Consider the following 27,135-nt stretch of genomic DNA (forward strand, 5'->3'; position numbering starts at 1 on the left):
CGTAGACCCAAAGCTCTTGGACCTACGGGTGCGGTCTTTGTGCCTACACACCTGGGCCTCACAGGGCCTGCAGCCGATTGCCGAGTAAGGGTCACTGTTTACTTGGCGCTCGGCTGTAGGCCCTGCGAGGCCTGGGTATGTAGGCCCTAAGCCTGCACCCGTAGACCCAAAGCTCTTGGACCTACGGGTGCGGTCTTTGTGCCTACACACCTGGGCCTCACAGGGCCTGCAGCCGATTGCAGAGTAAGGCACTCGGCTGTAGGCCCTGCGAAGCCCGGGTATGTAGGCTCAAACCTCTTGGACCTACGGGTGCGGTCTTTGTGCCTACGCAGCTGGGCCTCACAGGGCCTGCAGCCAATTGCCAAGTAATAAATGCTCCTTACTCAGTGCTTGGCTGTAGGCCCTGCGAGGCCTGGGTATGTAGACCCAAAGCCTACACCCATAGGCTTAAACCTCTTGGACCTACGGGTACAGGCTTTGGGCTATACACCCAGGCCTTACTCGGCGCTCGGCTGTAGGCCCTGCGAAGCCCGGGTGTGTAGGCGGCACAAAACAGACCTTTCAGCCCAGAAGACAAAACAAAACAAACGTCTGACCTTCCGATTTTGGAAAGTCAGACAAAAGCCGGAACATGAAACTGGACAAGATAAGTCCCAAATGCACACCACTTATGTCCACATTCAAATCCAACTTGGGGAATGCATGGCCATACAGCCCGGAAACTCACAACAACCAATGATTCCAGCCATGAAAGTGTTCAACAACACATCGGTAAAAGTTTTCACCACACTATCCATGGATGTGAAGGTTCATGACGTGCTTTCCTTTTGTAGGACCTTAGCTACAGACTTGGACTTGAGACATTTCCTGATAATTATATTCGTTCCGACTTGGCTTTGAAATATTTCCTAATAATTAAGTTCTATCAGTCTTGGCCTTGAGAGATTTCCTAATAATTATGTTCATTCAGACGCGGGGATTCTCCGCTGCAGGAGCAGAAGATGGCTGGGTTTAATGGCTTACCAACATCTTGGAGGAGCAGATGTTTCCCATCCTACATGGGAGTAGACCAGATAATCTCCGCTTTTGATCCTCAGTAGAAAACAGCTGTTATGATGGGATTGAGACGAGAAATAAAACACTTATTTGGCTATGCAAATATTCCGGAGCAGTGAGGAAATCTCAATAACGTCCTACTTTTTGTCGATGGCACCTTTTCTCCAGGATATATATATATCACATTGCATTTTTTTGTAGTGGTTTGATACCACTTTAACTACCATGGCTCCAACTTTCCACTTCCTAAGAGTTGTCGTTTCGCAAAATATTTGGAAAGATGTAGTGATCCCAGGATTCTGTTGGAGACCTTAAGCCCAGGAGATGGAAAGATGTTCCAACCATAACAGGTCTTCTCCCGTCCTCTTCCAAGTATGTTTCCACCCAAGCATGTGTTGGTTAAGAGGGTTAGCAAACAAAGAAGAGTTTGCAATAAGGCGGGTGGTGGAGTGGAAACGGGAGGGGGAAAAAATCCCTTCAAAATATCATGGCAATCGAGGGATTTTGAGAGTATACAATGGCTGTGTGTCTAAGCTGATTAATCAAACACATGGTAGATTATTAGATCAGGCATCTCGGGGATAGAAACACAGTAATTGCCTCACAATCTCTTCTCTTCAAAGGGCAGGAGGTACTTGGAAATCTTATCATCAGGAAGAGGATCCGGAATCCTATCGTTGTTGTGCATCTAGACCAGGAGTTCCCAAACTAAGGCCCGCGGGCCGAATGCGGCCCTCCAAGGCCATCAACCTGGCCCCTGTCCTAAACTTTAGACATAGGGTTGACCTAAGTCTACCTGGTCTTTGGAGGTCTCTTTGCTTACCCATGGCCTTATGAGATCATCTAGATGGTCTTTGAAGGTCTCTTTGCTTAGCTACGGCCTTATGAGACCATCTAGATGGCTTTTGGAGGTCGCTTTCCTTACCTATGGTCCTATGAGACCGTCTAGATGGCCTTAGAGGGTCCCTTTCCTTACTTATGGTCTTATGAAACCATCTAGATGGTCTTTGAAGTCCCCTTCCTTATCTATGGTCTTCTGATGGCCTGATGAGATCATCTAGATGGTCTTTGAGGTCCCCTTCCTTATCTATGGTCTTCTGATCGCCTGATGAGATCATCTAGTGGAGGGCCGGTTCATGTTCCCTCAGACTGTTGCGGGGCCGGACTGGGATGAAATAGTCCAAAATTAGGATTGTTGTTGTTGTGTGCCTTCAAGTCATTTCAGACTTAGGTCAATCCAAAGTCTAAAGTTTAGGACAGAGGCCAGGTCAATGAGGAGGTCCATGGGCCTTAGTTTGGGGACCCCTGATCTAGACAATCTCCTAAGACCATAGGTAAGGAAAGAGACCTCCAAAGACCATCTAGATGGTTTCATAAGACCATAGGTAAGGAAAGGGGCCCCCAAAGGCCATCTAAATGGTTTCATAAGGCCATAGGTAAGGAAGCGACCACCAAAAGCCATCTAGATGGTCTCATAAGGCCGTAGCTAAGCAAAGAGACCTTCAAAGACCAGGTAGACAATCTCATAATGCCATAGGTAAGCAAAGTGTCCTCCAAAGACTGGGTAGACTTAGGTCAACCCTAAGGGGCCAGGTCAAGGAGCTTGGAGGGCCACATCCGGGCCTTAGTTTGGGGATCCCTGATCTAAGGCTTCGAAGGAGCTTTCCAAGGTACTGAATCCAATTTGGGAAGCTCCATGACATACCAAATTAAAACCTGTCTGAATTCACTGCCTCGATGGATATAGAACAAGGAAACAATAGGATGGAAATCGGCTGGATGGCAATAGTCCAAGCTTTGGGTAGGGCTTACTAATGGATTGGCTCATTGACTCATTTGAATCGGCTCCTATCAATCACCTTGGATGCTCTAGGATGGTTGCAACGGGGACGGAAACCCTAATAGGAAGCCCCGCCGAGGACCCAAATCAGCTTTGGAGAGCTTTGTACTTTGCTTCTCCGAGTTTGCCTTTCGCTCATAAATGTGCTTATTATTCGGAGGGTGATTCATGGATATTCAGCGAGCGCAAGAGGGAGCAAAGGGTGACTGTGCCACAAGGGATGGCGGAGGAACAGAATGGCCGGGAAGCATTTGAAGTGTAAATCAAAGGGAGTCACTGGGCCAGACACGAATGAATGTTGTCAATCCTCAGAGAGGGGAAAAGGGGGAACAGCTGGCAGATAATTGCAAGGCCTTGGGACACGGCAGCCATGTCTTGGCTTTGGGAGCCTCCAAGGAGGAAGGGAGGCTTTCGGTACAGCCGTGGAGATGCTTTTGCCTCCGTCGTGCCTGATAATATGCAACCCTGGGAGTGGACTTAAGAATAGCCCATCCTCTGGATCTTGGAAGACAAGAGTAGACCCAGATAAAGCAGGCCCATGGAATCAGTGGGATTTACATCAGGTTTGGGGTCAATTGGTAGTGTTTGGACAATTTGATAGAGTGTTTGGACTAAGAGCCGGGCTGTGGCATAGCTGGTTAGTACTATACAAAATCCCAGAATACTTGTATCTACACAAACACAAGATGGTCTATGCACAAATATGTCCAAATAGCATATAGTATTATTAAAGTTCCTCGTACAAAGCTCAATTTGGCAGTACCAGACAAAATGAAAAGGAGCAACAGCTCTAACACAAAAGTTATCCAAGTCTGATATTGGTTCCAATGTATATAGGCTTCAGGGATACATAGTCAATGAAAATATCTTCCAAACAAAGTAAACAGACGGTTGGTCATGTTGCTGTCTACTGGAATGAAGAAAATAAAGATGGAGCACCGCTCTCAAGAAAGTCTTCGTAAGTAAAGTCCAAATAAAGTCCCAAGTCTACAGGGGTTCCCGGGTATTTTTGTACCCTGTTTCGGGGAGAAAATCCCCTTCTTCAGGAGTTGGTATACTCAGCAACAATGCGAGTTGAAATCACCACAAGCAGAGTCACTCCTTGCAATCAATTAGGCACTATATAATAGTTCATATCCCCATACCAAAAAAGATAAACGCTAAAGAATGCTCAAACTTCCATACAGTGGCCCTTATTTCCCATGCCAGGAAGGTCATGCTCAAGATCCTGCAAGTCTCCAGCAAGAGCGAGAGTTGCCAGAGGTCCAAGCTGGGTTCAGAAAAGGCAGAGGAAACAGAGACCAAATTGCCAATATCCACTGGATAATGGAGGAAGCCAGGGAGTTTCAGAAAAACATCTACTTCTGCTTTATTAACTATTCCAAAGCTTTTGACTGTGTGGATCATAATAAACTATGGCATGTTCTTGGTGGTCTGGGGATACCAAGTCCCCTTGTCTGTCTCCTGAGAAATCTGTATAAAGACCAAGTAGCCACAGTCAGAACAAACCATGGAACAGGAGATGGGTTCAAGATTGGGAAAGGAGTGCGGACACCAGGGCTGCATCCTCTCACCCTCCCTATTCAACTTGTATACAGAACACATCATGCAACAGGCGGGGCTTGAGGAATCCAAGGCCGGAGTTAAAATTGCTGGAAGAAACATTAACAACCTCAGATATGCAGATGATACCACTCTGATGGCCGAAAGTGAGGAGGAGTTGAGGAGCCTTAACACCAAGGGGAAAGAAGAAAGTGCAAAAGCTGGGTTGCAGTTAAACATCAAGAAAACCAAGATCATGGCAACGACACCTATTGATAACTGGCAAATAGGGGGAGAAAACGTGGAGGCAGTGACAGACTTTATATTTCTAGGCGTGAAGATGACTGCAGATGCAGACTGGGGCCAGGACATCAGAAGACGTTTCCTTCTTGGGAGGAGAGCAATGGCCAACCTTGACAAAATAGTGAAGAGCAGAGACATCACACTGGCAACGCGTTGTCCACAGAGTCAAAGCAATGGTATTCCCCATAGTGACCTATGGATGTGAGAACTGGACCATAAGGAAGGCTAAGCGAAGAAAGACGCTTTTGAACTCTGGTGCTGGAGGAAAATCCTGAGAGTGCCTTGGACCTTGGCAAGAAGATCCAACCAGTCCATCCTCCAGGAAATAATGCCCAGTGGCTGCTCCCTGGAGGGAAGGATATTAGAGGCAAAGTTGAAGTATTTTGGCCACATCCTGAGGAGACAGGAAAGCTTGGAGAAGATCACGATGCTGGGGAAAATGGAAGGAAAAAGGAAGAGAGGCCGACCCAGGGCGAGATGGATGGACGGTATCCTTGAAGTGACTGGCTCGACCTTGAAGGAACTGGGGGCGGTGATGGCCGACAGGGAGCTCTGGCCTGGACTGGTCCATGAGGCCATGAAGAGTCGGAAATGACTATGTGAACAAAGAAGAAGAAAATAAATAAATAAATAAATAAATAAATTCGGACATTGTAGTTTGAATCCCCACTATGGAATCCTGCGTTGGGCACATTATGCTCTCTCCTCCCAGAATAAGGTCCCCATAAATTGGCGCTGACTTAAATTGGCGCCCTATAATAACACAATGAACACAGAGCTCGACTCATTATTCCATTATTAATTGAACGGGCCTAATCTAGTTGGGACTGACCAATGGGATGCCAGATGTGTGTAGCAGATGGGATGCAGCCCATGAAAGTCTGCGTCAAAGCAAAACGTGGTTGTCTTCCAGGTGTCATGGGATTCTTTGTTGTTGGAGATCTGTGTGTTTTTGGAGAGCCAGTGACAAGATGAACTTTCCTTCAAATGCTCAAAGCTCCTGATGGTCACTGCAATAGAGCTTCCAAATAACTCATTGATGAAATTAACTCCATTGTTTTTCGAGTAGTATGAGACTCACTACTCTCTTTTCAAAGGCCACTGTCATTGTTGATTGGGGATTGGTGGACAATGAGGATTGGATGATGGGTCTGGAGATCATGGAAACAAGTCTTCTTGGTTGTCTTGCGTTTGGGTTTGCATTGGCTGTCCAATCTCTGGTCTTCCTTCTTTTCTCCAACCCAACAGAACCTCTTGACTCCATCTTTCGTGTTTCAGGAACGTGTCCATGACCTTTTCCCATCATCGCTAGAGTCTCTTTTGAGGCGTTTTCTCCTGCGCCGAACTTCATGCTCTCTTTGGAGCGCATGACACATTGTCCTATTTAGCTGGCCCCGCACAGCTGGCTTCTTCACACTCGCGCTCTCTGTCACAGGAGATTAATGCCGCACAGCGAAACCGGCAGGCCGTCGGAGACAGGACGGGCCTTCAAGATGTCCCAGCCTCGTCAACCAGGCGTCGGTTCGGATCCGTCACTCAGTGTCACGTTGACAAATGGTTGACAGCTTGAGCCGGGCTGTTTAGTTAGATGCCATATGAGATGGAGTAGACTTCATAGATGTCCAAAGAAAAGGGATGCTTCAACTTCTGGGCATCTTTTCCATGCCAGAGATGTGTCCTTTCCTTGTGCAACGAACCATCAGGTATGACGGGATTTATAGGAACCATAACATTTGGATACAGTGCAGGCAAACCATGTCTCCTGCTGCAGCGCTATTGTCACGAGTCCCCTGAGGTTCTCTGCGTGCCATCTGGCAGATGTTCATGAAGCTGTGGTTAAGTTGTTCATATGTTCCTGACCTCGGAGGATGCTCTCCAGTGTGTCTTTTCCTCAGAGACACATATGAGCGACAGACATTTACATAAGCCTTCGTACCGGATCAGACCAGGGATGGAGACAGGCCGGAGAACCCAAAAGTCTTGGAAAGGGATCTAAGAGACAACAACACCCCTTTGACTGCCTTTTGGACATCCGTATTATGTCTAATTTGACCATTCCTGGTCTATTTTGGAAATTCTGATATATCATGCTCCTTTTTTCAACTTGAATGAGTTTTATTTATTTATTTACAGTATTTATATTCCGCCCTTCTTTCTCACCCCGAAGGGGACTCAGGGCGGATTACAATGAACACATATATGGCAAACATTCAATGCCAACAGACAAACAACATTCAGTTTTAGACAGACACAGAGGCATTTTTAACATCTTTCCAGCTTCACGATTCCGGCCACAGGGGGAGCTGTTGCTTCACCGTCCATTGGTGGCTGTTCTTCCTCTTCTTTTCCTCGTGAGCAGTTTTATGGTGTTGTAGATTAGTTAAATTAGCCTCCCGCATAAAGCGTACCTTAAATTTTCCTTACTTGACAGATGCAACTGTCTTTCGGGGCTGCTAGGTCAACAGCAAGCCGGGGCTATTTTTTTTTTTTTTATGGTCGGAGGCTTAACCCGACCCGGGCTTCGAACTCATGACCTCTCGGTCAGTAGTGATTTATAGCAGCTGGTTACTAGCCAGCTGTGCCACAGCTTCTCTGTGTGCTTAGTAGCTTTGGTGGCGCAATGGGTTAAACTCTTGTGCCGGCTGAACTGCTGACCTGAAGGTTGTGTCCCTGACCTCAAGGTTGCCTGTTCGAATCCGTGAGACGGGGTGAACTCCCGTCTGTCAGCTCTAGCTTGCGGGGACATGAGAGAAGCCTCCCAGCAGGATGGTAACACATCCGGGTAGCGTCTCTGTAGACAGCCAATTCTGGGGCCGGGCTATGCCACACTCTGGTTAATAGCCAGCTGCAATAAATCACTCTGATCAAGAGGTCATGAGTTCAAGGCAAGCCCATGTCGGGGTGAGCACCCGACAATTAAAATAAAAAATAGCCCCTGCTTGTTGTTGACCTAAGCAACCCGAAAGATAGTTGCATCTATCAAGTAGGAAATTTAGGTACCACTTATATGTGGGGAGGCTAATTTACGACACCATAAAAATCATCCAGCCGCCATTGGAATGAGGAAGTTGCCGTCGCAGTGGATGATGAAGCAGCTGCTCTTGCTGTGGCCGGAATCAAGCATACCCTCAGGAAGCTGGAAGCTGGAGAAGGTTTAAATTGCCTCTGCGTCTGTCTCTGTCTCTGTTCTATGTTTATATGGCATTAAATGTTTGCCTTATATGTGTACAATGTGATCCGCCCTGAGTCCCCTTCGGGGTGAGAAAGAAGGGTGGAATATAAATACTGTAAATATGGGTACAATAGTTTTGGTATCTACCCCTCCCTGATGATACGGACACAACTTGCACTTTTGGCCCAGTTTCTTTTGGAGCCAACCCAAGATTTTATCCTTATATTTATTGTATGTGATCTTTTATGATTTGTTTTATTGTTGATTGATTTGTTTTATTGCTTTGTTTTTATATTGTCTGATGTCTGGGCTTGGTCCCATGTAAGCCGCCCCGAGTCCCTTCGGGGAGATGGGGCAGGGTATAAAAATAAAATTATTATTATTATTATTATTATTATTATTAATAAATAAATTCTCTCATCATTAACTTCCCGTTGAAGCAGTACCTATTGATCTACTCACATTTCCATGTTTTCGAACTACAGTAGAGTCTCGCTTATCCAACATTCTGGATTATCCAACACATTTTTTGTAGTCAATGTTTTCAATACATCGTGATATTTTGGTGCTAAATTCGTAAATACAGTAATTACTACATAGCATTAATGCGTATTGAACTACTTTTTCTGTCCAATTTGTTGCATAACATGATGTTTTGGTGCTTAATTTGTATAATGATTACCTAATTTGATGTTTAATAGGCTTTTCCTTAATCCCTCCTTATTATCCAACATATTCGCTTATCCAACATTCTGCCAGCCTGTTTATGTTGGATACGTGAGACTCTGCTGTACTGCAAATAAATAAATAAATAAATAATCTCACCATTACCTTCCTGTTGAAGCAGTACCTATTGATCTACTCACATTTCCATGTTTTCGAACTGCTAGGTTGGCAGAAGCTGGGGCTAACAACGGGAGCTCACCCTGTCCCACAGATTTGAACTGCCATGTTCTGCAGCTTGGCGGTTTAACCTTAGTGCCACCTTATTATCCAACATATTCGCTTATCCAACGTTCTGCCGGCCCGTTTATGTTGGATAAGTGAGACTCTACTGTACTGCAAATAAATAAACAAATAAATTATCTCACCGTTACCTTCCCGTTGAAGCAGTACCTATTGATCTACTCACATTTCCATGTTTTCGAACTGCTGGGTTGGCAGAAGCTGGGGCTAACAACGGGAGCTCACCCTGTCCCACAGATTTGAACTGCCAAGTTCTGCAGCTTGACGGTTTAACCTTAGTGCCACCTTATTATCCAACATATTCGCTTATCCAACGTTCTGCCGGCCCGTTTATGTTGGATAAGTGAGACTCTACTGTACTGCAAATAAATAAATAAATAAATAAATAAATAATCTCACCGTTACCTTCCCGTTGAAGCAGTACCTATTGATCTACTCACATTTCCATGTTTCCGAACTGCTAGGTTGGCAGAAGCTGGGGCTAACAACGGGAGCTCACCCTGTCCCGCAGATTTGAACTGCCAAGTTCTGCAGTTTGGTGGTTTAACCGGGTGCGCATGCGCAGCCCCTTGCATAACCTTACACGGCGTATTCTTTGGCACCAGACTTACAGGAAAGGAGAAGTAGGAAGGAGAGACGAGCAGAGAAAGTGTACGGAGAGCAAAGGATGTGATTAAATCTGAAAGATAAGAAACCGGAGGAAGGAAATGGAGGAGCCACCCACATGAAAATGAGATCAAATCCACCGGAAGGACTCCCGCTGTGCCCACTGTTTTAGAAGAGTGCTGAATGGATGACGTACTAAGGAAAAAATGGAGTGCCGCGGCGACTGCGGTGGGATTATTACAGGTGATGTTAAAAAGGCGCTTCATTACATTTCAAGATTTAGGGGGATATCGCTCACTGCCCTTTCTCAAGGTAGAGCGGCTCATGGCAGAAACAATTTCCTGAGCCGCTTAAAGAAAAGGCGGCAGGTGCTTAAAACTGACACCTTGATTCTTCCAGGCTGGCTCTTGTGCATTCGAGAGGAGAGCTTGCGTCATCCTGGCAGCCAAACGTTCCCGCGCTCGGTCTTTTAGGTCCATCTGCTTTTCAAAGCAGAAACAAGGCCAGGAGACGCTTGCCTCCCTGTGTTTTCTGGTTTTGTTGTCTCAAGCTTGGTTCGGGGGGTCCTGGATTAATTCTTGGCACTTTTGAAAGGTCTGAGTCTCTGATATGAATATCACCGACAACACAACTTGTCTGTTTCCAGGATTTCTCCTGGAATGAGAGACCACCAAGGGAAAACAGTGTCTTCCAAGTTGGGTTGGGAAAGAATCCTTTTGGAAAGCCTACAGAAACCCAACTTGGAAGACAATGGGTATGCTGACTGGAAACAGCCTGGATGGTACAAAACAATCTTCCTATCTTCCTATCTTCCTGGGATTTTCCATTTCATTCGCCAGATTGCACCACTACTTTATGACCCTGTTCTCTGTGGTTTTTACTCTTATTCCTTTTCTCACCCTGAGTTTTAACTTAGTGTTCATGTGGCCCACCCTTGTTTTATTGTTCTTCTGATTTTGCGCAATATAGTGTATATTATCATTTATTGTATTGTTCAATGTGTTATGATTTGTTGTTCTATTTATATTCTGTTATATTGTATTGTTCTGGGCATGGCCCCATGTAAGCCACCCCGAGTCCCCGTTGGGGAGATGGTGGCGGGGTATAAATAAAGATTATTATTATTATTATTATTATTATTATTATTATTATTATTAATTAGTGTCACTTATTTCCCGCCTTTCCTTCAACTACCCAAAGATGAGGTACGTCTCTGTCCTCTTTTGCACTTTTATTGTCTTGCCACATTACACAGTGATATCATCAAATCATAACAGCAAACCTGGTTCAGTCAACAGATCCAACGCGAACATGGAACCTTATCTTTATTGACTCTGTTGCGGATTGTAGATGATGTTAAAAGGAAGTTCTTACGTGTACCTGGGATCCCAAAGTCACCCTGCACGGGAATGACGTGCCACTCAGGTTTGCAGAACAAGGAACAGGAACTTTACTAACTTCAAAAGATCAAACAGAGCAATGATATTTACAATAGTCTCTCTGATTGCTTACAGAGAACAGTAGGAATAAATAGTCCTTTTAAAGTCCATAAATTTGCCTCAGTGCCTTAGAAATAACAAGGCTTCAGAGAGTCAGCAGCCATCTTCTCTCCAGGCTGTTTCCAGTCAGCATACACACATTCACTCTGGGCTAAACCTGCTCAAATCGGTTCCCCAGCAGCGTGGCAGAGAAAGTAACCAATCAGATTCCCAGCTCTTCATAGGCTCAGCCAACCGGCTTCTTACACGTACTTTTCCAGTTAGCCCATGCATCTTGGTGTCGTTACAAACCACAACAGACTCAGACTGAGGCCAGGAATTGTGGGAGTTGAAGTCCAAAACACCTGGAGGGTCAAAGTTTGCCCATTCCTGGTGTAGACTCACCCTTAGACTTACCTTTATTTCTGCAAATTGAGTTCAGAACGCATTTTGCCCTTCCCAGGAGGCTTCCGCAAAAGCAAGCTGCTGCAGCCTTTCTTAGCTGGTATATTTACAAACTTACTTGTCGTTTCTCCCCATCTTGGACAACTACTTGTCACACGTCAAGTTAGCTTCACCTTGCTAAATACCCCAGGATGTACACAGCTTGAAGTCTTTTGTAGTTTATTAGGAAATAGGAAATAAATAGTTCTTAAAAAGCAAAAGTAAAGTTCCAAAAGATTGTTGCAAAACAAGTCTTAAAAGAATAATCCAAGAAAACATAAAGCATAAACAAGGTTCCATTAATACATGACAAAGTCACATGAATATGAACACACAAGGTTGTAAGATAATCCAGGAAAGCAAGAACAGGCTTCTTGACTTGAGCGAGAAGTTGCTTTGACAAAGGTTTCTCTCTCAGCACACCGTTTTAATACCCTTTGCATAGCATGAAAGCATTTCTTTGGCCTCTGACCTCCCTCTTGTTTGCTATTCTAACACTCCTGCGAATCCTGAATTCCAAACGGCCAGCTCGATCTAAAGATTCAGTTTTGTCAAGGCTGGCCAGCTCATTAGCATTAGCGTCTGTCTGAATGCTATCAGACTGAGAGCTGTCCTCCCTTTCTGAGTCAATTTGCACCTGGCTAGCTTCAGTATCATCAACACCATTCCCTGCCATGGGAAAGCCTCCCTGTTCCTCATTTTCCACAGCAGGAACACTCTGAACCTGAATCCCATAATTTCCATCAGAGCCATCTTGAACCTGAATCCCATCATCTTGAACCTGAATCCCATAATTCCCATCAGAGCCATCTTGAACCTGAATCCCATCATCTTGAACCTGAATCCCATAATTCCCATCAGAGTCATCTTGAACCTGAATCCCATCATCTTGAACCTGAATCCCATAATTCCCATCAGAGTCATCTTGAACCTGAATCCCATCATCTTGAACCTGAATCCCATCATCTTGAACCTGAATCCCATAATTCCCATCAGAGTCATCTTAAACCTGAATCCCATCATCTTGAACCTGAATCCCATAATCCCCATCAGAGTCATCTTGAACCTGAATCCCATCATCTTGAACCTGAATCCCATAATCCCCATCAGAGTCATCTTGAACCTGAATCCCATCATCTTGAACCTGAATCCCATAATTCCCATCAGAGTCATCTTGAACCTGAATCCCATCATCTTGAACCTGAATCCCATAATCCCCATCAGAGTCATCTTGCACCTGAATCCCATCATCTTGAACCTGAATCCCATAATTCCCATCAGAGTCATCTTGAACCTGAATCCCATCATCTTGAACCTGAATCCCATAATTCCCATCAGAGTCATCTTGAACCTGAATCCCATCATCTTGAACCTGAATCCCATAATTCCCATCAGAGTCATCTTGAACCTGAATCCCATCATCTTGAACCTGAATCCCATCATCTTGAACCTGAATCCCATAATTCCCATCAGAGTCATCTTAAACCTGAATCCCATCATCTTGAACCTGAATCCCATAATCCCCATCAGAGTCATCTTGAACCTGAATCCCATCATCTTGAACCTGAATCCCATAATCCCCATCAGAGTCATCTTGAACCTGAATCCCATCATCTTGAACCTGAATCCCATAATTCCCATCAGAGTCATCTTGAACCTGAATCCCATCATCTTGAACCTGAATCCCATAATCCCCATCAGAGTCATCTTGCACCTGAATCCCATCATCTTGAACCTGAATCCCATAATTCCCATCAGAGTCATCTTGAACCTGAATCCCATCATCTTGAACCTGAATCCCATAATTCCCATCAGAGTCATCTTGAACCTGAATCCCATCATCTTGAACCTGAATCCCATAATTCCCATCAGAGTCATCCTGAACCTGAATCCCATCATCTTGAACCTGAATCCCATCATCTTGAACCTGAATCCCATCATCTTGAACCTGAATCCCATCATCCCCATCAGAGTCACTCTGAGGCTCCAGCTGAGCCACAACACCACTTCCCTGTGAAACATCAGCGGGTATGAAATCCATAATATTCTTTTCCATAAACGGAATGGAGCTTTTCATAACACGAGATGTACAGGGAAGGAAAAGAGACAGATGCGTCCATCTCCACCCGGAGAGGCTCTGCCTGCCATTTCGCAAAACCCTGCAGCTGCCGAAGGATACTTTGAACTGCTGATAACATCTTGCAGAGCAATCTTGTGTTTGGCTTGTTGCTTACTCCAGTATATTTGAACCAAAAGAACAAATACCCTCTTGGCTTTTAACTCAGCAGAGAGTAGATTATTGCTCAGTAAATTAATTCAGCATCCAGCAGGAAAAAAAGGAGGGGAAAAAAAAAACCACACGCTTCTGCTACATGTAAGAGCCAGAAGGAAAACAGACCGAAAATCCTTATTAGGAGGACTGCAACCCTGAAAGCACGGCCGTATTTTCAGTTGGGGAACCTTGGAGGTTAAGTAAAGAAGATTTTGGCCGAGACGGTTCTTGCATAGTTGTTTGTTATTAATTTCCACCAACTCATCATTGACTTCTGTTAACGTTGCCTCCAGGCATCACCTATTCCGTTCATGTCTTGCAGACCCAGGAACTTGGCTTCCTCGATAGAGTCTGTCTACCTGTAATGCAACCTGTAATGCAAAAGAAGGGCCCAATCCATTGTGAACCCTTTAGAGGAGGAAGATGAGGAAGCAGAAGCATTTCACACAAAGAAGACGAATTTAAAGCATCCAGAGCAAAAGGTCAGGCAAGGCCCTGTCCCAATTTAAATGGAAAACACTGAGCAAATGAGGGCAGCTGGGCTGAGAAACGGTTGGCAATAAATCATCTCACTACTGGCAACAGCTTCAAATTTTTGAATAGAATCTTACCATCTCTGATTTTGTAGATCCGTGACCTTCAGGACAATATTTTCTTGCTTTTCCCTTTTCTACCTTAGACTGCCCACATTAGATGTCCGCTATGGCTTCCATATAATGTAGTTTAACTGCACTGAACTGCACTATATGATTCTCCTGCATTATATAGCAGTTTAAATAGATCCTTACCAGCTTATGACATTGAGAAATTTCCCCCTCATAGGACACTTCAACCTCTTTTCAAGCATGGAGAGGCAAGGAGCTCATCACATGTTCCAGGGTTGAAAGGAGGCAGACAGATGCTAATGCTAACGAGCTGTCTGGCCTTGATGAAACAGAATCTTTGGATCGAGCTGGCCGTTTGGAATTCAGGATTCGCAGAAGTGTTAGAATAGCAAACAAGAGGGAGGTCAGAGGCCAAAGAAATGCATTCATCCTGTGCAAAGGGTATTAAAAGAGTGTGCTGAGAGAGGAACCTTTGTCAAAGCAACTTCTCGTTTGAGTCAAGAAGCAAGCACTTGCTTTCCCGGATTATCTTGCAGCCTTTGTGTGTTCATGTTCATGGGATTATGTCATGCATTAATGGAACCTTGTTTTATGCCTAAACTTTTCTTGGATTATTCTTTATAGCCTTGTTTTGCAACCATCTTTTGGAACTTTACTTTTGCTTTTTAAGAACTATTATTTTCCTATTTCCTAATAAACTACAAAAGACTTCAACCTGTGTTCAGCCTGGTGTATTTAGCAAGGTGAAGCTAACCTGAGGTGCGACACTACTGCTGACTTGCATCCAATTCAAATTAGACCAATCCTGTTCAACCCAGCATCGAAACAAAAGTGTAGATCATGGTTTCCCAAACTTGGGTCCTCCAGCTGTTTTGAACTTCAACTCCCAGAAGTGCCACCCACCTTGGAAAATAGTCAGGAATGTCGGGAACTGAAGTCCTAAACATCTGAAAGGCCAACATTTTGAAGACAATGAGATGCACCTTAGAATAAAGGGGAAAGCAGGAAACTGGGATGTTTACAAGTGGGACGACGACGGATCGATTGGGACGCTTCCTGCCAAATTAGGACAATTGGAAGCGGATTTTGCACGTCTTTTCCGAAATCCCAAACCGAATGTACTTGTACTTGTCTGCCGTGGAGATGAGCAGCCTGTCAGAACAAAAGTGTTAGTGAACCTCATTCAACACCAGTAAAACTGAGCTGAACATTTGTGCTTAGCAATCAAAACCTTTGGCCTGGTTGGATGAATATGTCAATTTCCCTTTCTCCCCCATTTGATTTGTTTTCAAATTGCCAGTTTTTTCCGTCAGGTTGAGGAATAAATGTGCACATTGTGGAAAGCAAATGAACCGTTCAGCATGCTGCCCCATCTCCACTGCCTTGGCATCTCTGAGCATATATTTACATGCATCCGGACTAGGCTCCGTGGGCCTTATTATATTCCCACTTTGCTCTCACGGTTATAGAATATTAAAGCTCGGTCGCATGAAAAACGTATGAAACCATCAGTGAGAATCCAACGGACCGTGTGCGCTCATGTAGCTGTGGTCCACACACATACACACAAGGAGGAGAAGCATCCCATAACAAGTCAGTGGCTAGGTAGCAAAGTCTATTTCGGCACAATATAATAATATTATATTATAATATTATAACATCATAGCCTAGGTCAGTGGTTCTCAACCTGGGGTCCCCAGATGTTTTTGACCTTCAACTCCCAGAAATCCTAACAGCTGTTAAATTGGCTGGGATTTCTGGGAGTTGTAGGCCAAAACACCTGGGGACTCACAGGCTGAGAACCCCTGACCTATATGTTCTTAGAGAAGTGTTTCCTTTAGGAACTTCTGGGTCTTCCAGCATGACTCTGTGGTTGATCTCCATGGGAAGCTGATAATAGAATTGCATTGGAGGACCTAGATGTTCAATAGCATTGAAGGACCTAGACCAGTGGTTCTCAACCCGGGGTCCCTAGATGTTTTGGCCTTCAACTCCCAGAAATCCCAACAGCTGGTGAATTGGCTGGGATTTCTGGTAGTTGTAGGCCAAAACACCTGGGGACCCACAGGTTGAGAACCACTGGCTTAAGTGTTTAATGTAGACTTGCTTTAGGAAGAGGTGTTTGGTGCAAGCTTATGGTTCATCAGTGGACCCAGTTAGTTGATATTGTGATATATTCCTTGTAGACAGAGAATATTTTGGTATCTGATGATATGATAGGGCACGTTCAGACTTTAGTCTTATTGTATCTCAACTCGGGGTGCTTCTACACCAGGGACCCTCAAACTTTTTAAGTGGAGGACCAATTCACAGTCCCTCAGACTGTTGGGGGCCCGGACTATGATGAAATAGTCCAAAATTAGGATTGATGTTGTTGAGTGCCTTCAATTCGTTTGACCTAAGTCTGAGTTTAGGACAGTGGCCAGGTCAATGACCTTGGAGGGCTGCATTTGGCCCATGGGCCTTAGTTTGGGGACCCCTGGTCTAGACAATCTCATAAGACCACAGGTAAGCAAAGAGACCTCCAAAGACCATCTAGATGATCTCATCAGGCCATCAGAAGACCATAGATAAGGAAAGCAACCATCAAAGACCATCTAGATGGTTTCATAAGACCATAGGTAAGGAAAGGGACCCCCAAAGGCCATCTAGACAATCTTATAAAACCATAGGTAAGGAAAGGGACCCTCAAAGGCCATCTAGATGGTTTCATAAGACCATAAGTAAGGAAAGGGCCCCCAAAGGTCATCTAGACAATCTCATAAAACCATAGGTAAGGAAAGGTACCCTCAAAGGCCATCTAGACAGTCTCCTAGGACCATAGGCAAGGACAGTGACCTCCAAAAGCCATCTAGATGGTCTCATAAGACCGTAGCTAAGCAAGGAGATCTTCAAAGACCATCTAGATGATCTCATAAGGCTGTAAGTAAGCAGAGAAACGTCCAAAGACCAGGTAGACTTAGGTTTAGGACAGGGGCCAGGTCAATGACCTTAGAGGGCCGCATCCGGCCCGCGGGCCTTAGTTTGGGAACCCCTGTTCTACACTGTGGAATTAATGCACTTTGGTCCCACTTGAAGTGCCATGGCTCAATGCCATGGTACCAAAAGAGTTGAAGCTTTGCAAGGTCTGTAGTCTTCTCTTCCAAAGAGTGTTGGTGCCTCACCAAACTACAGCTCCATAGAATCGATGCTTAGCTATTAAAGTGGAGTCAGAATGAATTAATACTATGGTGTAGATGCATCTTTCCTTTCCTAGGAGTAATCTCTTCCAGTGGTTGGGACTGTATCGATGTTGCTGCTTGGAGGATGGTTACCTTAAAGCCGACGGAGGCAAGCATGAAATTGGATTTGCATGAGGAATGGGAGCTCCGATGCATGAAAATGAAGAACAAGGGAGACTGGGTGTGTTTGTTGTTGTCGTTTGGAGGTTTTGTTTGGAGTGAGAACAATGCCTTTGTGCCCGTTTCTGCAAAAGGGAGAGGCTGGACGTGATCGTTTTGAAGAAGTAAAGAACTCGGGGAATTTCTCAAGCAAATATGTGCTGGCTGTGAAACGGCTGAAGAAAAGGATTCGGGAATGTGCATATTTTTCTTCGTTGTGGAGGAAACACAGATCTGCAAGATCTCAATATGGTCCATCCTTCAAATTTACTGAGGGAATTAAACCTGGAGAAGACATCACTAGAAACCTTCAAGTCTTCCATGATGAATTTAGAAACATCAAAATACTCGGAAAGCAGTCTGGAAATCTCCACCACGTTTAACACCACAATCGAGACCCTCCAGATGTTTTGAGCTCATTTGAGGAGGAATGATGCCAAGGAGACAAAAGGAACAAGAGTCAGACGCCCACCCCCCGGACAAGAACCTCAGTTCAAAACGGAGCCGAGCCTCAAACCGACGCCGAATTAGAGAAGGAAGTTTCATAAAAATATCAATTGCCTGCAGAAACCTTTGTCGGGAGGATAACAAATCGCAATTCAGATGATATATTATAAAATTATTCATGAGAGAAGTCATTTGGAGTTCAAAACAGTCACTCAGATAAACCCAGAAGTCTTTTTTAAACATGCAATTTTGATAAGCAAGCCCGATATCGCGGTAGGCTTCGGATACGCTACGGAGTTGGTGTCCTTTGGGTGGTTTCTTGACCTATGGAGACCCCAAGGGTGCATCCACACTGTAAAATTAATGTAGTTTGACACCACTTTCATTGCCAGGGCTCAATGCTAGGGACTCCTGTGAGCTCTAGTTGTGCCAAACTAGAGCTCCCATTGAGAGCCGAACTATGACTCCCATCGAGTGCTAAACTACAGCTCCCATTGAGAGCCGAACTATGACTCCCATCGAGTGCTAAACTACAGCTCCCATTGAGGGCAGAACTACAAGTTCTGCCCTCAATTGGGCTGAAGTACAACTCCCATTGAGAGCTGAAGTACAATTCCCATTGAGAGCTGAAGTACAACTCCCATTGTGAGCCAAACTACAACTCTCAATTAAGGACCGAACTACAACTCCCACTGAGGGCCAAACTACATTGAGGGTCAAACTACAACTCCCATTGGGGGTTGAACTATTACTCCCATTGAGGATCGAACTACAATTCCCATTGAGGGCCGGACTACGACCACTATTGAGGGCTGAACTATAACTCCCATTGAAGACCGAACTACGACTCTCTTTGAGGACAGAACTACAACTCCCATTGAGGTCCAAACTACAACTCTAATTGAGAGCAGAACTACAACTCCTTATTATCCAAGATATTCACTTATCCAAGCTTCTGCAGGCCCATTTAGCTTGGATAAGTGAGACTCTACTGTATTCAAAAACATTTAACCTACTGATGCCTCAGTTAATGTAATTTTATTGGTATCTATTTTTATTTCTGAAATTTACCACCCTCGGCTTATACTGGAGTCAATGTTTTCCCAGTTTTTTTTTGTGGTAAAATTAGGTGGCTCGGCTTATATTCAGGTCGGCTTAAACTCGAGTATATACAGTAGGCATGTCCGATCGATGAAAAAAATGTTTCAATTCTCGTTTCTAAAGTAGGGGGCGCTGGCACTTTGATATAGAAAGTATTTCCAATATTTTCACCCAAAAATTTCGGATATTTCCGAAAATTCGTAATGATTCTAAATGTTTCTAAATTGGCGGATGCGCATGTGCAATCGCCAAAAAAAAAAGGAACGGGGGGGGGGGACTTTTACAGGGCTCTCCCGCCCTCATTTCTTGAGCTATCCTCATCAACACTAGCCCCCACCTTTGTGTCCATCGTGGAAGCTTCTGATTGGCTGGGGAGCGGCAGCCATGTTAGGCTGCGCTAAGCTCCCATTCAAGGTAGGTTTCAGAAACAAAAAATTTTTAAAAAATATTTTAAAAAATATATTAAAAATTTTGGGGGGGGGGAAATTAATAAAACATTAAGAAACAATTAGAGAATGGGCCAACAATGGTTCGAATTACATTGCTGGTTGCGCTGTGAGACAATGTCTCAGAATGTGTATCAAAAAGCGAGAACAATCCGAAATAATTCCGATATACGATTCAAAACGACTTTTTGGACATGTCTAATATACAGTACAAACCATGATCATGATCTTAGAAGACTACAACGGCTAGTTTGGTCACATTTGCGGAAGTCACCCATGTTATAACTGTCACTGTCTCTACCTTCAAGCCCCGTTCCTGACACGGTTGTCATTTATTGGGTCCCAATGGAGTGACTATTTACCAAGTGATCCATAATTAGATAGTTTACAGACATCATATCAATGTTTCCATGGATGCCGAAGGATTGGTGTCTACGTGGATGTGTTGCATAACTTTCGGGCGCCGGAGGCAAGCAGTAACCGTGCGACGCAAACGTATCTCTCTAATGGAATCGCGGAAGATGTCAATGTCAGTTTAAATCCGGAAGATGTCAAGATATCAAGCCGAGAAAAAAAAAAATAGTATATCAGTCAGTCTCCACACTCTGATACATCTCTCCAGAAAATTATATCAGGGGTGGATGGGGATTTCTGAGTTGACAGGATAAAATGGAGTCACTCTGGTTTGTAAACAGAATCGGACAGAAGGGCGGAATGACCAAAGCTAAGAGAGGGTTATATTTTGGATTTATTTATTTTTACTGTGTTTTGTAACTACTCTTCCCCTTGAAGCAGCTAGCGCATCCATAATCAATTCCAATTCTGTGAGATGGGCTTTTTCCAACAACATTTTGAATAAATAAAGAACGCATATACATCTTATACATAGTGTAAATATAACCTTGATAAGGCTGCCTCTGTTTGGGAAAGAGAACAATTGCCCGGCTAATAAAACATTGCTTTGCTCAAAGGACAATATTATTACTCTTATATATTATTGATCCAGAGACTGCAAAGGTGGCGAATAAACTTCCCGGGGTCCCTTGTTGAATGATTTAACATTTGTTGTGAGTCCTGAGGTCAAGACAAAGGAAAGTGTGATGATTCTTTGTATTCTTTGTGTCATATACATGTTCAAGATCTCTTTTTTGACCATGGTGACATGGTCATCTTCAGTTTATGGATGCACAAATAGTGGTCCAGAAGTGTAACTGTTTTGCACAGGCTGAAATCCTACTCCAGGTTGGGTATCCCTTCTCCAAAGTGCCACCTAAACATTAGAAGATGTTAATGGCCAAGGATCAATCAAGTGCCCAAGTCAAGACTTGGAAAGCTATGGCCTTCTGGACTTCAGCTATCATCACCTTCATCCTTTTGCCGTGGTGGTTGGACCTGATGGAGGTTGATGTTTCCACACACTTTCTTTAGGCTTCAGGAGGAGCCTGATAGTCATTTGGACCATTAATCTATCAATAGAGTCCACACTGATGTCAGAAATCTCTCCTAGGTTTCAGGTATTGAGTATCCCTTCTCCGAAGTGCCACATAAGCATTGGAAGACGTCAATGGTCAAGGACCTATCAAGTGCCCAAGTCAAGACTTGGAAAGCTATGACCCTCTGGACTTCAGCTATCATCACCCTCATCCTTTTCCCATAGTGGTTGGATCTGATGGAGGTTGATGTTTCCACACACTTTCTTTAGGCTTCAGGAGGAGCCTGATAGTCATTTGGACCATTAATCTATCAGTAGAGTCCACAATTATGTCAAAAATCTCTCCTAGGTTTCAAGTATTTTCTCCAAGCAGATATGGTGGTCTACCATGAAGATAGAGCTGATATATCGGAGTAGAACAAATTGACTCTCCTAGATATAGTTACTACTGTGAGATTGTGGTTCTTGGACTATATGTGGTCCCAAGTATCTCCATCAGGTGCCTTCAATGCTCCTCAAACCATGGCATTGCAGTTTGCCACCACGAATTGGTGACAACTTGCTTAAAACATTGCAAAGTCAATGGGAAAGTCCACCATAGTTAGTAGTTGATGTCCATCTCACCTCCCTTAGCCGATATCATGACATTGATACTTTTTTTTATAATAAACTACCATTAAAAATATTAATGATGTTATATTATGAAACCAATATCTTGTTAATTAAAGACATCTTCATTTAGTAAATGAAACATAAACTTTAACGAGTTTCAAATAATTAGGGTGATTTTGCTTTTCAATATTAAGGAATTTTATTATCGGAATTAGATTTTAGTGGTTTGGGGGTGTCTTATTTTTTTTAGAGCAGGCAAATAAATATTTCCCGTGAAAGGTGGACATCTGGGGCACATTAATTCATTAACACGCAGAAAAGAGTTAAATTGGAATATTATTGTGAGACCTGGTCCAGTCATTATAAAAAGATGATGATGATGATGATGATGATGATGATGATGATGATGGTGATGATGGTGATGATGATGATTTAAAAAATTAGAGAGTGGTCCAGAAGCATTTGGCCATCCTGAAATGTAGACCCCAGTTCTGAGGAAGTTGTCCCTGTAATTTGCTATGGAAAGTGTGATGGGAATCATTTGGGTCTCCAGAAGGGTTGGACCACAACTCCCATCAGCCCTAGCTAGCATAGTCAGTGGTGAGATATACTGGGAGTTGCAGTCTAGCAATGTATGGATTCCAAAACCTGCAAGACATGTATATGCCTGAACTTTAAGGCATCTCATTGAGTTCAGCCTGACATCTCTAAGTCATCTGAGATGCCTTCAGACCTGCTGTTAGATAACAAATCCTAACACAAGCACCACTTTCCTCCCAAATCTGCCTCTAATCAAAAGAATGCCCTCCTGGCTTTTGAGTCAATGGGGAATATGTCATTATTACAAAGCCGATCATGACAAAAACACGCAACAGGGTGTAAGGCTTTCACTGAGCATGTCATATCCGTGATAGGTACAAGGCTTTGGATAACGATCTTTGGTACTGACATACTGGGTTGTGGCGTGCATGCGTAGTTCCTTTTTAATTTGCACAAGGTTGGAGGGCATGGTTTTTCAGAAGACTGTTCCGCTCTGAAGCACGTTGTTAAAGCTTTGCTGTTATATAAGCGAAACCAAAAAACCCTGGACGAAGAGCAAGATCAGTGCTGTTCCTATGAGCAACTCGGTGCTATTATTCAGTGCGTATGGTTCTCTTCTTGGCTCTCAAATGACCGGGCCATTGACGGAGGAACAATGGATACAAATGGGCAATTATCCACAACATGGATTGCTTTCTTGTAAGCTTCTAGACTGCTGTGAGTTATTCTTATCTGCCAGAGTGGAAGTAGGCATTATCTTTGATTGACCGGGCAGAGGACTAGGATTATAGGGAAAACAACAAATTCCCCTCCACCTCCTCTAACAATAAAGACCACTCAACCAAATGCACAGAGCTATAATTATCCATGACAAACCAAACGTCCCCAAATTCCTTGGCCGGTATGCATCATTCCAATGGAGTTGGGAAAACATGAAACGGATCAGGAAGGTTGTGGGTAGAACTTGAGGAGAAATAGCTTTTCTTCTGTGTATGTTTCTCCTTCGGTATTCCTTCTCTAAAGCAGGAGTTTGTGACCGTTAGGCGCTTGACGGAATACCTACACAATGTGTGTGTATATGTCTTCAAGTTGCCTGTCAACTTATGTTGACCCCATACATTTCATAGGGTTTTCTTAGGCAAGGAAAACTCAAGGATGGCTTTGCTAGTTCTGGTCAAGTTATGGTTTCAAGAAACCAGGGATACAACCTAACGCTGTTACGTATTATGACCTCTGGTCCCAGTATACTATAGAGTAGGGTTGTGTATGGATTTCGTTTCCTCCATTTCCTTCGGTACCTTCAGTACTTTGGGAGACCGTAATGGTACGAAAACCAGCCTGAGATTGGTCCCAGTATACTATAGAGGAGGGCTGTGCATGGATTTCGTTTCCTCCGTTTCCTTCGGTACCTTCAGTACTTTGGGAGACCGTAACGGTAAGAGAATTCCCATTACGAAAACCACCTTGAGATTGGTCCCAGTATACTATAGAGTAGGGTTGTGCATGGATTTTGTTTCCTCCATTTCTTTGGTACTTTCAATACTTTGGGAGACCGTAATGGTAAGGGCATTCCCATTACGAAAACCAGCCTGAGATTGGTCCCAGTATACTATAGAGTGGGGTTGTGCATAGATTTCGTTTCCTCCGTTTCCTTCGGTACCTTCGGCACTTTGGGAGACCGTAACGGTAAGAGCAGTCCCATTACGAAAACCACCTTGAGATTGGTCCCAGTATACTATAGAGTAGGGTTGTGCATGGATTTCGTTTCCTCCATTTTTTCAGTACCTTCAGTACTTTGGGAGACCGTAACGGTAAGGGCCCTCCCATTACAAAAACCAATACGTCCATGTATTGACATGTAAGTAAAAACTGGGACCTTTGATATGTGAAAAAAGCTTCGGATCATTGATTTGTGTGCTTTGAGTCTTGAGTATAACTTGCAAGCAAAATTTGGGAACTTTGACTTGCAAATAAAACTTGGGATCATTGACTAGTGCTCTTTGACTTGTGAGTATAATTTAAGACTTTTGACTTTTGAGTAAAACTTGGGCTCATTGACTTGAGAATAAAACCTAGGGATATTGAGTTGTGTGCTGTGAGTTATGCTGTGAGTTGTGAATAAAACTTGGGATCATTGACTTGCATTCTTTGACTTGCAAGTATAACTTGGGACGTTGACTTGTGAGCAAAACTTGGGACTTTTGGCTTGTGAGTAAAGCTTGAGACTTGGATTTGTGTGCTTTGACTTGCGATCGACCGGGCAGAGAACTAGGATTCTAGGGAAAACAACAAATTCTCCTCCTCTAACCATAAAGGTCACTCAACCAATAAAGATCACTCCGCATGGAGGCCAATGCTGCAGGAAAACAAGCTTGGAAAGAGTGGCGAACCTATTCTACTTGTCCTAAAGGCTTACTCACTTGAATGCTTCCTCTTTCCATTAAACCTCATTAGACTGTGATAATAACCTTACCCTTTGGATAACAACAGCAGCCACATGGAAGCGTTCAGAAACCAGCTTTCATCTTGGCAACGTAGGGCTAAAAGGTGTGCGTTTGTGGACATCCATCTGCACCCAAAGTCCTTCTCTTGACTCATTGACCTCCATTCCCTCCATCGATTCCAGACTAGTTTTACCCCGGGCATTTGAATTTCCAATTAATTTTTCTCGGTGAGATGCGATGGGCGAAAAAAGAGAGAAGAAGCGATGGAGCCATTAGCATGCGTAATTATGCAAACGCTTCGGGGAGTTGTCTGTCCGTCGTTACACATAATTAATGCTCCTGGTTGTGGGATTGTTCCTTTTTAATTTTTACCCTTCCCACCATGCCTGTGTTTACGAGACTTTATTATTTGGGAGTGAAGGGGGGACTGTGCTATTGTGCTTTATCTGCATAATTGAGAGATTTGATCTAGAGAGTGGATTTTCCTCCAGAACGAGAGCAGATGATATCCGTCGTCCCTCTTCGGAGACTGGAAATGTCTCAGAGCTTGGAAATGGACTTTGGGTGCAAATCCTATATAGATATAATTATCTATATAAAGAGAGATGTCTGGATAGATATGAATATATTCTTACCTACCTATATATAGGGCTTGCAAATATTACGGGGGGGGGGGGGGAAATGAACACACAAATATATATATAGACATGTCTAGATAGATATGTATATTTATGTATATATATATATATGTGTGTGTGTGTGTATATATATATATATATGGCTTGCAAATATTGTAGGGGAAATGCATGCACACACACAGAGGGGATTGCAAACGTTTCAGGGGGAAATGCATATGTGAAATTAGTATCTATAATTATAGATCTATATCTAGCTCTGCATTGTTTATATAAGCATTGAATGTTTGCCTGTTACTATGTTAGAAGCCGGCCTGAGTCCCCATGGGGAGATAGGGTGGGATCCAAATGAAGTTTTTAAAAATTATTATTATTTGATTATGACACAGCAAACAAGATAGATATGCTGGATTTCGTATCAAAAATCACATTATTATTATTATTATTATTATTATTATTATTATTATTATTAGGTTATTGTTGATACCATATTGTTTTTGTTGCCCCTACTTTTCCATTTACAGAGCTAGTTTATTGTTTTTCTTTGAAATACGGTAAATATTCAAAAACATTTAACCTACTGATGCCGTGATTAATGAAATTTTATTGGTACAGTAGAGTCTCATTTATCCAACACTCACTTATCCAACGTTCTGGATTATCCAACGCATTTGTGTAGTCAATGTTTTCAATACATCGTGATATTTTGGTGCTAAATTCATAAATACAGTAATTACTACATAGCATTAATGTGTATTGAACTACTTTTTCTGTAAAATGTGTTGTATAACATGATGCTTTGGTGCTTAATTTGTAAAATCATAACCTAATTTGATGTTTAATAGGTTATTCCTTAATCTCTCCTTATGTCAGGACCCGGGCTGCAGAACACCAATAACCATGCGCAGAGGCCAGAATCTATCTAATATCTTTATTAAAGGAATATATAAAGTCAGTAAAAACAAGTGAAGAATATAGTTCCAAAGTAGACCTTCCAGGGAAGGTCAAATATAGTCCAAGAAATCAATGTCCAATATGAGATATTAAGGTCCAAAGTTGTAATCCAGTAACCGAAACACACACTTTGCCAAGCAAAGTGAGGGGAAATGACAAGGTCCTTTAGTCCATGGAACTTGACAAACAAAGCTGGAAGCAAACTAGATTCTTGACAACAAGGCTTGATTCAAGGCAACAAAAGCAAGGAACAAGAATAGGGTCCGTGGCGAATTCCGTGGCGAGGTCCGGGGAGCAAGGCAAGGCTGGGACGAGAACAAGGTCCTGGAAACTGGAGTAGCGTAGTCTACACACGATCTCACTCCCGAAGTTGACGAATTGACTCCGCAAGGATTTCTTTGTGGGCAAACACCTATATAGGATCTTGTTTTCCCGCCAAGGAACACTTTCCCTGGAGAACAAGAAACGAAACCCATACTGTGTCCAGATGCATGACTCCTTAAAGTTTCCCAAGGGAAACAGACCTAATCAGCTAATTGTCTGGCAGCTATCCTGGCGCTCCTGCGAGTCGCCTCCCTAGCGCCTCTATCTTGATTATAATAATCCCGGCGAGAAAATGGGGGAGATTTCTGCTGAAGGCTTGTTTGGCTGACTTCTGGTGGGCAAACATCTTGCAGGTGCAAGGGCTCCACTTCTGGCTGAAACGGCGGGAAACCCAAGTTTTCCTCTTCATCTGCCACAATAGTACTGGGAACGGGACTACATGGCCCATGAGTCATCACACCTTATTATCCAACATATTATCTTATCCAACGTTCTGCTGGCCCGTTTACGTTGGATAAGCGAGACTCTACTGTATC

This window comes from Anolis carolinensis, unplaced genomic scaffold, assembly GCF_035594765.1.
Source record: "Anolis carolinensis isolate JA03-04 unplaced genomic scaffold, rAnoCar3.1.pri scaffold_11, whole genome shotgun sequence".
Taxonomy (NCBI): Eukaryota; Metazoa; Chordata; class Lepidosauria; order Squamata; family Dactyloidae; genus Anolis; species Anolis carolinensis.